Below are 14481 nucleotides of genomic sequence, written 5' to 3'. Positions count from 1 at the left end.
CTGTTTTTTTTAAATGAAAAGATACAGTTGGAAGATTAACACTGGAGTACTTAATTTCAAGACAGTATAAAGCTACATAATTAAGACAGCGTGATGTTGGTGTGAGGATAGGCAGAGAGATAGATGGGACAGAATAGAAATCCTATAAGTAAACCTAAACATATATGGTCAACTGAGTTTCAACAAAGGTACTAAGGTAATTCAATAGGGATGGTAATTGTTTCAACTGATCCTGGAATTACTGAAGATCCATGTGGCAGGCTAAATAATTAGCCCAAAGATATCAGGTCCTAATCCCTGGAACCTGTGAATGTTACCTGTATTAGTCTGTTCTTACCATGCTAATAAAGTCATACCCGAGACTGGGTAATTTATAAAGAAAAAGAAGTTTAATGGACTCACAGTTCCACATGGCTGGGGAGGCCTCACAATCATGGCAGAAGGTGAAGGAGGAGCAAAAGCGTGTCCTCCATGGCAGCAGTCAAGAGAGCGTGTGCAGGGAAACTGCCCTTTACAAAACCATCAGATCTCATGAGACGTATTCACCATCATGAGAACAGCATGGGAAAACATCCCCCCCCATGATTCAATTACCTCCCGCTGGGTCCCTCCCATGACGTGTGGGGATCATGGGAGCTACTATTCAAGATGAGATTTGGGTGGGGACACAGCCAAACCATGTCATTACCTGCAAAGTGTCTTTGCAAATGTGATTAAGTTAAGGATCTTGAGACTGAGATATCCTGGATTATCTGTATGGAAACTAAATTCAATCACAAGTATCATTATAAGAAGGAAGCAGAGGAATATTTGACACATAGAGGAGAAGAAGATGATGTGACCACGTGGGCTGAGATTGTAGTGATGCAGCCACAAGCCAAGGATTGCTGGCAGCCACCAGATGCCAGAAGAGGCAGGAAACAGATTCTTCTGTAGAGCCTCCAGAGGCAGTACAACCCTGCCGACACCTTAAATGTGGTCCAGTGATACTGATTTCAGACTTCTGGTCTGCGGAACTGTGAGATAATAGATTTCTGTTGTTTTAAACTACCAAGTTTATGGGAATTTGTTATAGTACACACAGGAAATTATATAATCCAGATGGAAAACAATGAACCTCCACCTTTACTTCATACCATGCATATATTTGATAAAGGATTTGTAAAGAATGCCCGTAGCCACAATTTGAAAAAGACAAATTCACCCAATTTAAAAAGGGGCAAAAGGTTTGAGCAAATGCTTCACAAAGCAAAATATTTGAGTAGAGAGTAAGCACACAAAAAAGACTCTCAATGTCTTTTGTCGGTTGGGAAATGTAAAATGACGCCACCATGGAGCACCACTTCACACCCACTAGAATGGCTAAAATTTAAAAGGCTCACTACACCAAGTGTTGTCAAGGATATGGAGCAACTATCACATATCCCTGTTGGGAGTTTAAAATGGTACTACCACTTTGGAAAACCATTGACTGTTCTTATAAAGTTAAAGATATTCCTATCCATTAATTCCCCTGCTTGGCATTTACACAAGAGCAATGAAAACATGTCCACACAAAGACTTGTACACGATGTTCAAATGGCTTTGTTCATAAAAGCCCCTAACTGAAAATAACCAAAAAGATACATTAGCAAGGGAATTATACACACAATACGTGTTCATTAGAATATTTAGAAAACATAAAAATGCAAAGCTAAAAAAATCAAAGCCACTGGTTTCCTAACACTAACCCTGTTAATGCTTATGGTGCAGAGCTTTTAGACTTTCTCCACATTTTGCCTGCATTTAATGTAGTCCTTAGGCTGGCCTCTAGCCAAGTGTCCCTGTACCCCTCTGAAAATTCCACTGGGGTTCTGAGCCAACCTTCCAGCTTAAAATGCAGTGACTGGGTTTGCTTGTGATATGCCATCCTTCATGAGATATGGCAGGGCCTGGGCAGCAGGCCAAGAGTTCTGGGATCGTGGGTCCCTGTCCTCTCTGTCTCTGCCAGCCTCGCAGACTTCCTACAGCCAACCTAGCTGGGCCCATGGCAGTTGAGTCGCAATCTGAGGACTGGAGTTTGAGAGAATGCGCTTCTTGCTTTGGAGTGCCCTCTCGTGGCAATATCTCAAACTGCAAGCGCAGTTGCTAGTGGGCTGGATAATGCACTCACAGCACCTGGGTTGGCTGGGATGGAGCTTTGTTTTCAGGACTGGAGCAGGCTTGTCCTGAACCTTAAACTGAAAGGGCCGAAAGGGCAGCTGCCTTTCTTGGAGCAAACTTTTGTACCGGGAGAGCGGAAGTCTCCCACTGGAAGAGATTTTGCAGTGCGTTATTTTAGATGTCTCTCCAGCTCTTTCCTGGTGGGCTCCTGGAAACCGTGTTTGTGAACATGACCTCACTTTCCTGGCCACATCGATAGGACCAAAGATGATAGGCACATTTGGAAAGAGACAGAGATATCGAGGCACTAACTGGATAGCTGGATTTATAAGAAAGAACAGAGTAATCATGGGGCAGCCATCTTCTGTCCTCCACGTGGGCTAAGAGAAAAAGCAATTCTCCTGCCTTAGCCTTCCAAGTAGCTGGGATTACAGGCATGCATCACCACACCCGGCTAACTTTTGTATTTTTTCTTTTTTTTTTAACTAGAGACAAGGTTTCACTATGTTGGCCAGGCTGGTCTCAAACTCCTAACCTCATGATCTGCCCACCTCGGCTTCCCAAAGTGCTGGGATTACAGGTGTGAGCCACCATGCCCGGCCTATTCTCTAGGTTTTGAACGCACACATGGGAGCATTTAAAACTACCGTCAGAAAGGACTCCTTTAACTTGATTTCCTCAAGGGATTGGGTGCAGCTAGGAAAGCATGTAGGGCCAAGCTGCTTGTGTTTCTTGAAAACAATAGAAGAGATTTTTCAGAAAAGAACACCCCCCAGCCCTGAGTCCAGCTTCTAGGATTAGGGCTCATGGCTCCATCACCATGGATTTGAAACATCGATTACCAGAGCCATTAGAGTTCAGCTGCTGGTGGAGGCCAAGGAAGGGGCTTCTGGGCCAGACCAGAGCTTTCGATTCATCTGCAAGACTGTGGGGAAAAGGCTAATTGCAAACCTGTGCTAAGAGCGGGCCACATGTTTTCACATTTAATGCTCACCACAGCCCCATAAAGTTGGTATTTTTAACCCCACGAAATGGAGCACTTACCTCCTTGCAAATATCATACCTCTCTCTGGGTAATTACTTGAATGGAGTCTTGTTGAGCATGATGCAGTCCATTTCCCAGCATTGCAGGGAAATTTTGAAACACAGGTCAAGTGCCCTCACCTTCGCGTTATATCAAGAAGCTTGCTTAATAGAAAAGCCAGCGTAATGAGAATACCGCTCGTTAAATGTGCAGACAATGCCTCCGAGACAGTCTGCAAGATCCCCTCATCTGCTCCTTTTGCAACCTGGAGGATGGGGCTACTCCAGGGTTCCCCGATCCACTTACTGATCTCAGTACTGGGTCTACAGGGGATACTCTGCAGCCTGGGGCAGGCTGAAGACCCTCCAGGCCTCCTGGTGCCACTTTGGATATCTGACAACCAAGCAGGACTGTCCACTTCTCAGCTGCCTTTGGCCCACAGCTGACTTGAGGGTCCATGCCAAGAAGCTTCGGTGACTGAGGAAGGGTTGGGGTGAGGGTGAGCAGGGCTGGCAGGGGGAAGCACTGATCTCTCCCTGATCTTCTCCATTGTCTTCTCTGACCCATTTTCTTCACGCCACTGGGAAGGGGCTCCCTGTCGCTCAGCCCTTTGCCCTCTGCCCCCTCTCCTCTCCATTCCACATTCTCCTACTGCAGCAGGATGACACTTCTCCTACTGAGGGAACGGAGGCCCCAGCCACCTCCCAAGGCCATGAAGGACTTTGTGGCTGAGCTGAATTTGAACTCAGAGCTCCAGGATCCAGACCACACATTCTTCTCCCATACCACATTTCTGTTAGCGTATTGCAATACTTCTCATGCAAATCACGTGGGGTCTTGTTAAAATGCAGATTCGGATCCAGTAGGTCTGAGGTGGGGCCTGAGATTCTGCATTGCCAGCAAGCTCTCAAGTAATGCTGACACTGCTGGTCCATGGACCAAATTTATGTAGCAAGCACATAGCATTTAAAAAAAAAAAAAAACCCTCATATATTTTTTATTTGTCTTGATCCTTGCCACAATCCAGCAAGGCTGTCAGGACGGGAGCTAATGCCCTGGGTGGAGGGGAGAGGAGGCTGAAGTCTAGAAAGTTGCCATGACATATATGCGTTTCCCTGGGTAGCAGGCAGCATTGGGGAAACGGAGCCCCCACTTCGATTAGGAACCTCTTGCCTGGGGCGTCATGCTGCTCTCCTGCAAAGATGCAAAGGGCCTCCAGCCTGCCAGCATGGCCTTCCAGTGGCTGGAAACCACCCTGTGTGTTTAATGTCACCCACATACCTGCCTCTGAGAGCAGCCTTGAAATTGTGGTGACTGTCCTAATATTCTGAGGTCCCATTGTTCCTGCCCTAGTGAGGTGCCCCAGTAAAGCAAAAGACTTTGGAAAAGTTGCTTGTGTCCGTAGGTGGAAAGCACACACATCCCAGAGGGCAAAGCTCACTGTTTTCTTGTGCAGGGTCAAGTGTGCTTTGTAGGCTGTCCTTGGCAGTGAAAATGGGCCATATAAATTATACATTGAAATAATAGAGGCTGCTGCAATCTGCCAGAAGGTCTACAAAGTTGGAGATGATGAACTTGTCGGCGAACTGTGGGCTGTGCCAAGGGCACCCGGAGAATTCAAGATAGCAGGGACATTGAGGCCAAGCGTTCGACCTCTAGGTTTCCAGTCAGCAAGGACGAGTGCTTTCATCTGTGTTTAAGCTTGCTGGCATTTGACAAAGGACTAACATGCTCGGGGTTTCGGGTCTTGGGTACGAAAAGAAGAATGAAATGCAGTCCAGTTAATGAGCGACAGTGTTAGCTCTGGTGAATCTGAGAATGTCCAGGGTGGAGGGGTGCAGCTGAGAGTCTGAACACCCCGCTCCTCTGCTGAACAACTAGGGAAGCAGAGGCCCGTAGCCAGGGACATTTGGCCAAAGCCACTCGTTTATTATGGGCAGTGTTGGGGCCAGGGTGTGGGCTTCTGAACTGTAGTCTCAAGTTCACCACCTGGCTTCACCCCTGAGCCTTCTCCTGGACCAGCTCTTGTCTAACTTTTCGTAAGCAGGTCAGAGGGGCTCTGGATTTAAAACAGGTGGTGGCCAGGCGCGGTGGCTCACGCCTGTAATCCCAGCACTTTGGGAGGCCAAGGCGGGTGGATCATGAGGTCAGGAGGTTGAGATCACGGTGAAACTCCATCTCTACTAAAAATACAAAAAAATTAGTCAGGCACAGTGGTGGGCGCCTATAGTCCCAGCTACTCGGGAGGCTGAGGCAGGAGAATGGCGTGAACCCGGGAGGTGGAGCTTGTAGTGAGCTGAGATCGTGCAACTCCACTCCAGCCTAGGTGACAGAGCGAGACTCTGTCTCAAAAAAAAAAAAAAAAAAAAAGAAAGAAAAACAGATGGCAGCAGGGCAGCACACTGGAGCGCCTTGGAGAGAAAGGCTCATTCAGGGGGTGCACGTGGAAAGACATCAGAAAAAGATACATTCCTACAGGTTGTCACCCTGTGCAGGGCTGTTTCCTTGGGCCACTATTTGATTTGACCCAAGGAAAGAGCATTCCAATCTGCATTTCAATCTGCCTTGCACTATTTGTCTCCACCTCTCAATAAATGCTTGTCAATCAAATGAGGAGGATGAGCTACATTCACAGGTCATATTCTCTCTCTGGGTTCTCATTTTCTTGGTCGACAAAACTGATTTGATGCTTCTCTCTACTAGTCAGGTCCTGTGCCAGGCATTGGCTATCTTTAAATTGGAATATTCATTTTCTTATTGTTGAGCTTTACATATTTTAAATATAAATCTTTTGTCAGATGCATGATTTCTTTTTTCTTTTTTCCTTTTTTTTTTTTTTTTAAGATGGAGTCTCACTCTGTTGCCCAGGCTGGAGTGCAATGATGTGATCTCGGCTCACTGCAACCTCTGCCTCCCGGGTTCAAGCGATTCTCCTGTCTCAGCCTCCTGAGTAGCTGCGACTACAACGTGCACCACCACGCCCAGCTAATTTTTGTATTTTTAGTAGAGATGGGGTTTTACCATGTTGGCCAGGCTGGTCTCAAACTCCTGACCTCAGGTGATCCACCCTTCTCAGCCTCCCAAAGTGCTGGGATTACAGGCGTGAGCCACTGCGCCTGGCCAGATGCATATAATTCAAATATTTCTTCCCAGTCTAAAGCTGCCCCAACATCCTCGCCCAGGCTGCAGTGGCGCGATAATAACTCTCTGCAGCCTGAAACTCCTGGGCTCAAGCAATCCTCCTGCTTCGGTCTCCCAAGAAGCTGGGACACAGGTGCACACCAACATATTTTTATTATTTTTTATTTGTACAGACAGGGTCTCACTATGTTGCCCAAGTTGGTCTCAAACTCCTGACCTCGAGCTTTCCTTTTGCCTAGGCCTGCCAAAGTGGTGGGATTATGGACGTGAGCCACCGTGCCTGGCCCTTAACGTTCTCTTAAAAGTGACTTTCATGAGCAAAAGTTGTTAATTTTGGTAAAATCCAATTTTTAATTGTATGGATAGTGCTTTTGGTGCCATGTCTGAGAACTCATTGCTAAATTCAAGGTCATGTAGATGTTCTCTGGCCTTTTCTTCTAACTGTTATATAATTGTACATGATAAATTTAGATGGACTTTGTGTTTTGTGCAAGGAATGAGGTTTAGGTTCCCTTTTCTGCCTATGAATGTTCGATTGTGTAGTAAGTCCTCAATACTGTTGCTAGGTTCTTGGAAACGGCGGCTTTAAGTGAAATGGCAAAACAACGTATAATGAAACCAATTTTACCATAAGCTAATGGATATAAAGAATTAAATTCCTATGGCATATTTCTCATCACAAAACATCACCGAGCTTCTAAATAAAGACCAAAACACTTCTAACATTACACATGGAAATAAATGTGAGTTATGTGTATAGTTAAGAAAGATTATAAAAATAAGCAGAATTATTTTAATGCAGGGCGGTGGTTGGCTGGAGCCTATCCCAGCAGCTCAGGGTGCTAAGCAGGGACCCACCTTGGACAGGATGCCATTCTGTTGTGGGGTGCACTCACACACAGACACACACACACACACACACACACACACACACACACACACACTGGCATGGGGACAATATAGATACACCAATTCACCCAATGTGCACATCTTTGGGATGTGGGAGGAAACTGGATTACCTGGAGAAAACCCAGGCAGACATGAGGAGAATGTGCGAATTCTACAGTGGCCCCAGCTGGAAGTCCATTTGAGGATCTGCTGCATGTACACGATTGGGTGTAAAGACTGTTTTTTCCATTTAATTGCTTTTGCAACTTTGTAAAAAACTAATAAGCCTTATCTGTGTGGGTCTGTTTCTGTATCTCCATTCTTTTCCATAGATCTGTGTGTCTATCTCTTTGCTAATGCCACACTCACTTCATTACTATAGCTTTACAGTAAGTCTTAAAATTACAGTGTGTGATTCCTGCAACTTTATTTTTTTTTAAATTTTATTAGCTCTTCTCATTCCTTTGCCCTTCCATACACACTTTATAAGTAGTTTGTCTATATCTCAGAAAGAATCCTGCTAGGACTTCGATTGGTACTATATTAAATCTACGAATTTATTTAGAGAGTACTGGAGTCTTTACTCTGTTGAGTCTTCTAATCTATGAAAATGGTATGTCCCTGTACTTATTTAAATCTTTGATTTCCTTAATCAGCATTTTGTGGTTTTCAGCTTAGAGATCTGTTACTTTTTTTTTTTAGATTTATACCTAAGTATTTCAGTTTTTGAAGCTATTGTGACTACTATTATTTTAAGTTTTTGTTTCCATCTGTATATTGCTAGTGTATAGAAATACAATGCATTTTTATGTATTGACCTTGTATGCCATGACTTGTAAAACTTATTCATTAGTTTGGGGAATGTTGGTTGGTTTTTTGTTTTTTTGACTTTCTACATAGATAAAAGTACTTCATATTTTTCACATGTACTATTTGCCTCATAGCTATCTCTATCAGGGGACCCTAAATAACAGTAGCTTAAAAAACATAGTAGTCTATTCTTACTTGGCTCTTCTCTGTGCCATTTTGGGGGCACATACACCTTCCATCCCCAGCGTATTGCCTCCACCTGCAGGTCTGAGTTGGCTCTGCACTTACGCCTGCATTCCAGTGGGGACAGGAAGAAGAGGGTCGGCGCTGGAAATTCTGCTCACATCTAACTACAAAGGATGTGAGGAAATTGGGTCTTTATTCTGGACAGCCATTGTCTGTCTCTAGCCTCCTCCTTAAAATAGGAAGGGGCAACAATTACCAGTCTGCACCACAACAATGAAGTTAAATAAATGTCTCATTTCTTTATTTTTAAAATCAAATTAGATATGGCTTAGAGCTGCCATTGTCAAGGTTTGGGACTGGCTGTCAGTCATCACAGGACTTTCTCCAGCACACCCCACTCTGTCCAGCACAACATGGGGACCAACTGGTCTCATGCAGTCTGTTGCTCAGTGCCACTAACAAGGGCAGATCCTTCATTCTCTGAGGAGCACTGTGGCTCTGAGGAGGGACAGAAGGTGCCCCTCCCTGAAGGCTCAGCCACAGGGGCATATGCTTCTTCTGTGAAGTCTGTTGCCTTCATAGTGTGGCTTCCATGGCATCTTCCCAGCTACCCCTCATCCAGGGCCCAGGGCTTTAGGGCACTACATGGCAATAGGGCTAATTTCTCACCCTTGAAGAACACTCCAAATCTCGGTAAAATTGACACTTAATAATAATCTTAAAAATACATATCTATGGCTGGGTGCAGTGGCTCACCCCTGTAATCCCAGCACTTTGGGAGGCTGAAGTGGGTGGATCACAAGGTCAGAAATTCGAGACCAGCATGACCAACATGGTGAAACCCTGTCTCTACTAAAAATACAAAAATTAGCCGGGTATGGTGGCAGGCACCTGTAATCCCAGCTACTCAGAAGGTTGAGGCAGGAGAATCGCTTGAACCTGGGAGGCGGAGGTTGCAGTAAGCCCAGACCGTGCCACTGCACTCCAGCCTGGGTGACAGACAGAGACTCTGTCTCAAAAAAAAAAACAAAAATATGTTATATATATATATATATATAAAATAGTCGTGTAAAAAGTACATCCAGAGGAGCCTCGAGGAACCTGAACAACCTATGACATTTGACAAAAAAAGCCCGAAACTTGTTGGTTAGGTTTAATATTCAGAAAGTAGGTGTCTCAATTAGGGTCTTGGCAAGAAACAGATGGCAGAGTCAATCTGGGACATTTCAGGAGAATTTAATGAAGGGAACATTTACACAGGCGAGGATAGGTGTGGGGGAACCACAAAGGCAGTGAATACTTTGGGGCTGGCAACATCAGGGAGCCTGGGGGAGTGAGGGGGTGGGGCTGGTCACATCAGGATTTGGAGAGGGAGAGAGCTGTGGGGATGGGGCTTCAGGCCCTCAGCAGCCCACAGAGAAGGCACTGGAAAAACACAATACCCTGACAACACGCTCCTCCCTCCTCCTGTCCCCTCTCAGCGTTCCTCCTTCCTCCTTAGCTGAAGCCAACAGGAAGTTAGAGGCCAGGGGTCCTCCTGATGCAATCCCTGGAAGTCAACCCCTGTGGACAGAGATGGCACAGAGTGGGTTGGGAGGGACCTGTGGAGGCATCCAACACAGTGGGCAAGGGAGGACAAGGATAGGGGTTAATAATGGCCAACATGTTCACAGGGCTGGCTCTGTGCCAGGAATTATTCTAAGGCCTTTTCATAGGATAACTCATCTAATTCTCTCAGGGCCACAAGCAAAGGACACATAGAGTGAGCTACGGCCTCACTGTCACCCAGGCTAAAGTACAGCGGTGCAATCACAGCTCTCTACAGCCTCAATCTCCTGGGCTCAAGTGATCCTCTCACCTCAGTCTCCTGAGTCGCTGGGACTACAGGTGCATACCACCATGCCTGGCTATTTTTTTCTATATATATATAAAATAGAAATATATACATTTAAAGACAGGGTCTCACTATGTTGCCCAGGCTGGTCTTGAACTCCTGGGCTCAAGTGATCCTCCCCAAGTGCTGGCATTACAGGTGTGATCCGCCACACCCGGCCCAGAGAACTTCTGATTGAAAAGATGAGGAAGGGCTTCCCGAGGGGAGGTGGTTTTGAGCTGGGCCCCATAGAGGGAGTGGCTTGAAGAGTAAACACTTGGAAGGCCCAGCAAACAATATCCCTGGATTAAATTGACCATTCATCTCATGAACCAACAATGACGAGTAGCATTTTGTGTGTGCTAGAAGGGAGCAACTGTGCAAGGTAGGTAGGAGGGGTTTACATGTTCAGGCAGGATTGGGGTAAGAAGGAAGTCAGTGCTATTCTGCAACTGCTGCAGCCAGCTGGCTGTCTGTAATTCTGACCTTAGAGAAGTCCGGGCCAGCAGAAGGAGGACTTACTGCTCATTAACACCAAGGGTGGCCATCACTATTAAGCTCCCTGCGTGCCACTGCATTTATGCCCATTACCTCTAATAATCACCAGAATTGTGCAAGGTAGGCATTATTGTCTCTTTTTTATAGATGAGGAAACTGAGGCCCAGAGAGATTAAGTAACTTGTCCAAGGTCACACAGCTAATAGTTGGCAAAGCTGGGACTCAATTCCAAATGCAGTGAGCTTCCTATTATACTATATTCCCCTCCACATTTAAAAAGGAGACATAAAACACAGAAAAGTGTAGAAGACCGGAATAGACCATGTGCAGAAAGACGGGTGATATGGTTTGGCTGTCTCCACCCAAATCTCATCTTGAGTTGTAATCCCCTTAATCCCCCTGTGTTGAGGGAGGGACCTGGTGGGAGGCGATTGGATCGTGGGGGTGGTTTTCCCCATGCTGTTCTCATGATAGCAAGTAAGTTCTCATGAGATCTGGTGGTTTTTTTTTTTTTTAATTATACTTTAAGTTCCGGGATACGTGTGCAGAATGTGCAGGTTTGTTACATAGGTATACATGTGCCATGGTGGTTTGCTGCACCCATCATCCTGTCATCTACATTAGGTATTTCTCCTAATGCTATCCCTCCCCTAGCCCCCCACCCTGCAACAGGCTCCGGTGTGTGATATTCCCCTCCCTGCGTCCATGTGTTCTTATTGTTCAACTCCCATTTATGAGTGAGAACACGTGGTGTTTGGTTTCCTGTTCCTGTATTAGTTTGCTGGAAATGATGGTTTCCAGCTTCATCCATGTCCCTGCAAAGGACGTGAACTTATCCTTTTTATGGTTGCATACTATTCCATGTTGTGTATGTGCCACATTTTCTTTATCCAGTCTATCATTGATGGGCATTTGGGTTGGCTCCAAGTCTTTGCTATTGTGATTAGCGCTGCAATAAACATACGTGTGCATGTGTCTTTATAGTAGAATGATTTATAATTCTTTGGGTATATACCCAGGAATGGGATTGCTGGGTCAAATGGTATTTCTGGTTCTAGATCCCTGAGGAATCGCCACACTGTCTTCCACAATGGCTGAACTAATTTACACTCCCACCAACAGCATAAAAGTGTTCCTATTTCTCCACATCCTCTCCAGCACCTGTTGTTTCCTGACTTTTTAATGATTGCCATTCTAACTGGCATGAGGTGCTATCTCATTGTGGTTTTGATTTGCATTTCTCTAATGACCATTGTTGATGAGCTTTTCTGCATAGGTTTTTTGGCCACATAAATGTCTTCTTTTTGAGAAGTGTCTGTTCATATCCTTTGCCCACTTTCTGATGGGGTTTTTTTTTTCTTGTAAATTTGTTTAAGTTCCTTGTAGATTCTGGATATTAGTGCTTTGTCAGATGGATAGATTGCAAAAAGTTTCTCCTATTCTGTAGGTTGCCCTGTTACTCTGATGATAGTTTCTTTTGCTGTCCAGAAGCTCTTTAGTTTAATTAGATCTGATTTGTCTATTTTGGCTTTTGTGGTCATTGCTTTTGGTGTTTTAGTCATGAAGTCTTTGCCCATGCCTATGTCCTGAGTGGTATTGCCTAGGTTTTCTTCTGGGGTTTTTATGGTTTTAGGTCTTACATTTAAGTCTCTAATCCATCTTGAGTTAATATTTGTATAAGGTGTAAGGAAGGGATCCAGTTTCAGTTTTCTGCCTATGGCTAGTCAGTTTTCCCAACACCATTTATTAAATAGGGAATCCTTTCCCCATTGTTTTTGTCAGGATTGTCAAAAATCAGATGGCTGTAGATGTGTGACGTTATTTCTGAGGCCTCTGTTCTGTTCCATTGGTCTATATATCTGTTTTGGTACCAGTGCCATGCTGATTTGGTTACTGTAGCCTTGTAGTATAGTTTGAATTCAGGTAGCATGATGCCTCCAGCTTTGTTCTTTTTGCTTAGGATTGTCTTGGTTATACGGGCTCTTTTTTAGTTCCATATGAAATTTAAAGTAGTTTTTTTCTAATTCTGTGAAGAAAGTCAATGGTAGCTTGATGGGGATAACATTGAATCTATAAATTACTTTGGGCAATATGGCCATTTTCGCAATATTGATTCTTCCTATCCATGAGCATGGAAAGTTTTTCCATTTGTTTGTGTCCTCTCTTATTTCCTCGAGCAGTGGTTTGTAGTTCTCCTTGAAGAGGTCTTTTGCATCCCTTGTAAATTGTGTTCCTAGGTATTTAATTCTGTTTGTAGCAATTGTGAATGGGAGTTCACTCATGATTTGGCTCTCTGTTTGTCTATTGTTGGTGTATAGGAGTACTTGTGATTTTTGCACAATGATTTTGTTTTCTGAGACTTTGCTGAAGTTGCTTATCAGCTTAAGGAGATTTTGTGCTGAGACGATGGGGTTTTCTAAACATACAATCATGTCATGAGACGATGGGGTTTTCTAAACATACAATCATGTCATCTGCAAACAGAGACAATTTGACTTCCTTTCTTCCTATTTCAATACCCTTTATTTCTTTTTCTTTCCTGATTGCCCTGGCCAGAACTTCCAATACTATGTTGAATAGGTGTGGTGAGAGAGGGCATCCTTGTCTTGTGCTGGTTTTCAAAGGGAATGCTTCCAGCTTTTGCCCATTCAGTGATATTGGCTGTGGATTTGTCATGAATAGCTCTTATTATTTTGAGATATGTTCCATCAATACCTAGTTTATTGGGAGTTTTTTTTTCTGCATCTATTGAGATAATCATGTGGTTTTGTCATTGGTTCTCTTTATGTGGTGGATTATGTTTATTGCTTTGCGTATGTTGAACCAGCCTTGCATCCCAGGGATGAAGTGGACTTGATCCTGGTGGATAAGCTTTTTGATGTGCTGCTGGATTCGGTTTGCCAGTATTTTATTGAGGATTTTCGCATTGATGTTCATCAGAGATATCGGCCTGAAATTTTCTTTTTTTCATTGTGTCTCTGCCAGGTTTTGGTATCAGGATGATGCTGGCCTCATAAAATGAGTTAGGGAGGAGTCCCTCTTTTTCTATTGTTTGGAATAGTTTCAGAAGGAATGGTATCAGCTCCTGTTTGTACCTCTGGTAGAATTCGGCTGTAAATCTGTCTGGTCCTGGGCTTTTTTTTTGGTTGGTAGGCTATTAATTACTGCCTCAATTTAAGAACTTGTTATTGGTCTATTCAGGGATTCAACTTCTTCCTGGTTTAGTCTCGGGAGGGTGTATGTGTCCAGGAATTTATCTATTTCTTCTAGATTTTCTAGTTTATTTGTGTAGAGGTGTTTATAATATTCTGTGATGGTAGTTTGTATTTCCGTGGGATCAATGGTTATATCCGCTTTGTCATTTTTTTATTGTGTCTGTTTGATTCTTCTCTCTTTTCTTCTTTATTATTCTGGCTAGTGGTCTATTTTGTTAATCTTTTCAAAAAACCAGTTCCCAGATTCATTGATTTTTTGAAGGGTTTTTCGTGTCTCTCTCTCCTTTAGTTCTGCTCTGATCTTACTTATTTTTTGTCTTCTGCTACCTTTTGAATTTGTTTGCTCTTGCTTCTCTACTTCTAATTGCGATATTAGGGTTTTATTTATCAAAAATCACATGGTCCATACAATTTTTATTTGTCAATTATATCTCAATAAAGCTGGAGGAAAATAATTTGGAGTTACCTTGGGACCATTTGCTTTCCTAAGAGAAGTGATTCACAAAACATTCTCCAGCAGCTCAGAAAGAAGCCACCTAGAGTGTTTCTGGACTCCAGGGTGGTTGTGGGACTCTGGGAAACTACAGCCACCAACAGGTGCATGGATGCCCAGCTGTCTGGACCAGCTGGAAAGTGGGTCAGAGCTACTAGGAGGAAACGCCAATCACTTTTTACCCTCTCACTCCTCAGGGAGGAGAATGCCA

The sequence above is a fragment of the Hylobates moloch genome, unplaced genomic scaffold, assembly GCF_009828535.3.
Source record: "Hylobates moloch isolate HMO894 unplaced genomic scaffold, HMol_V3 SCAFFOLD_16, whole genome shotgun sequence".
Classification (NCBI taxonomy): domain Eukaryota; kingdom Metazoa; phylum Chordata; class Mammalia; order Primates; family Hylobatidae; genus Hylobates; species Hylobates moloch.
The sequence above is the reverse complement of the archived record's forward strand: the minus strand, read 5'-3'. Positions refer to the sequence as shown.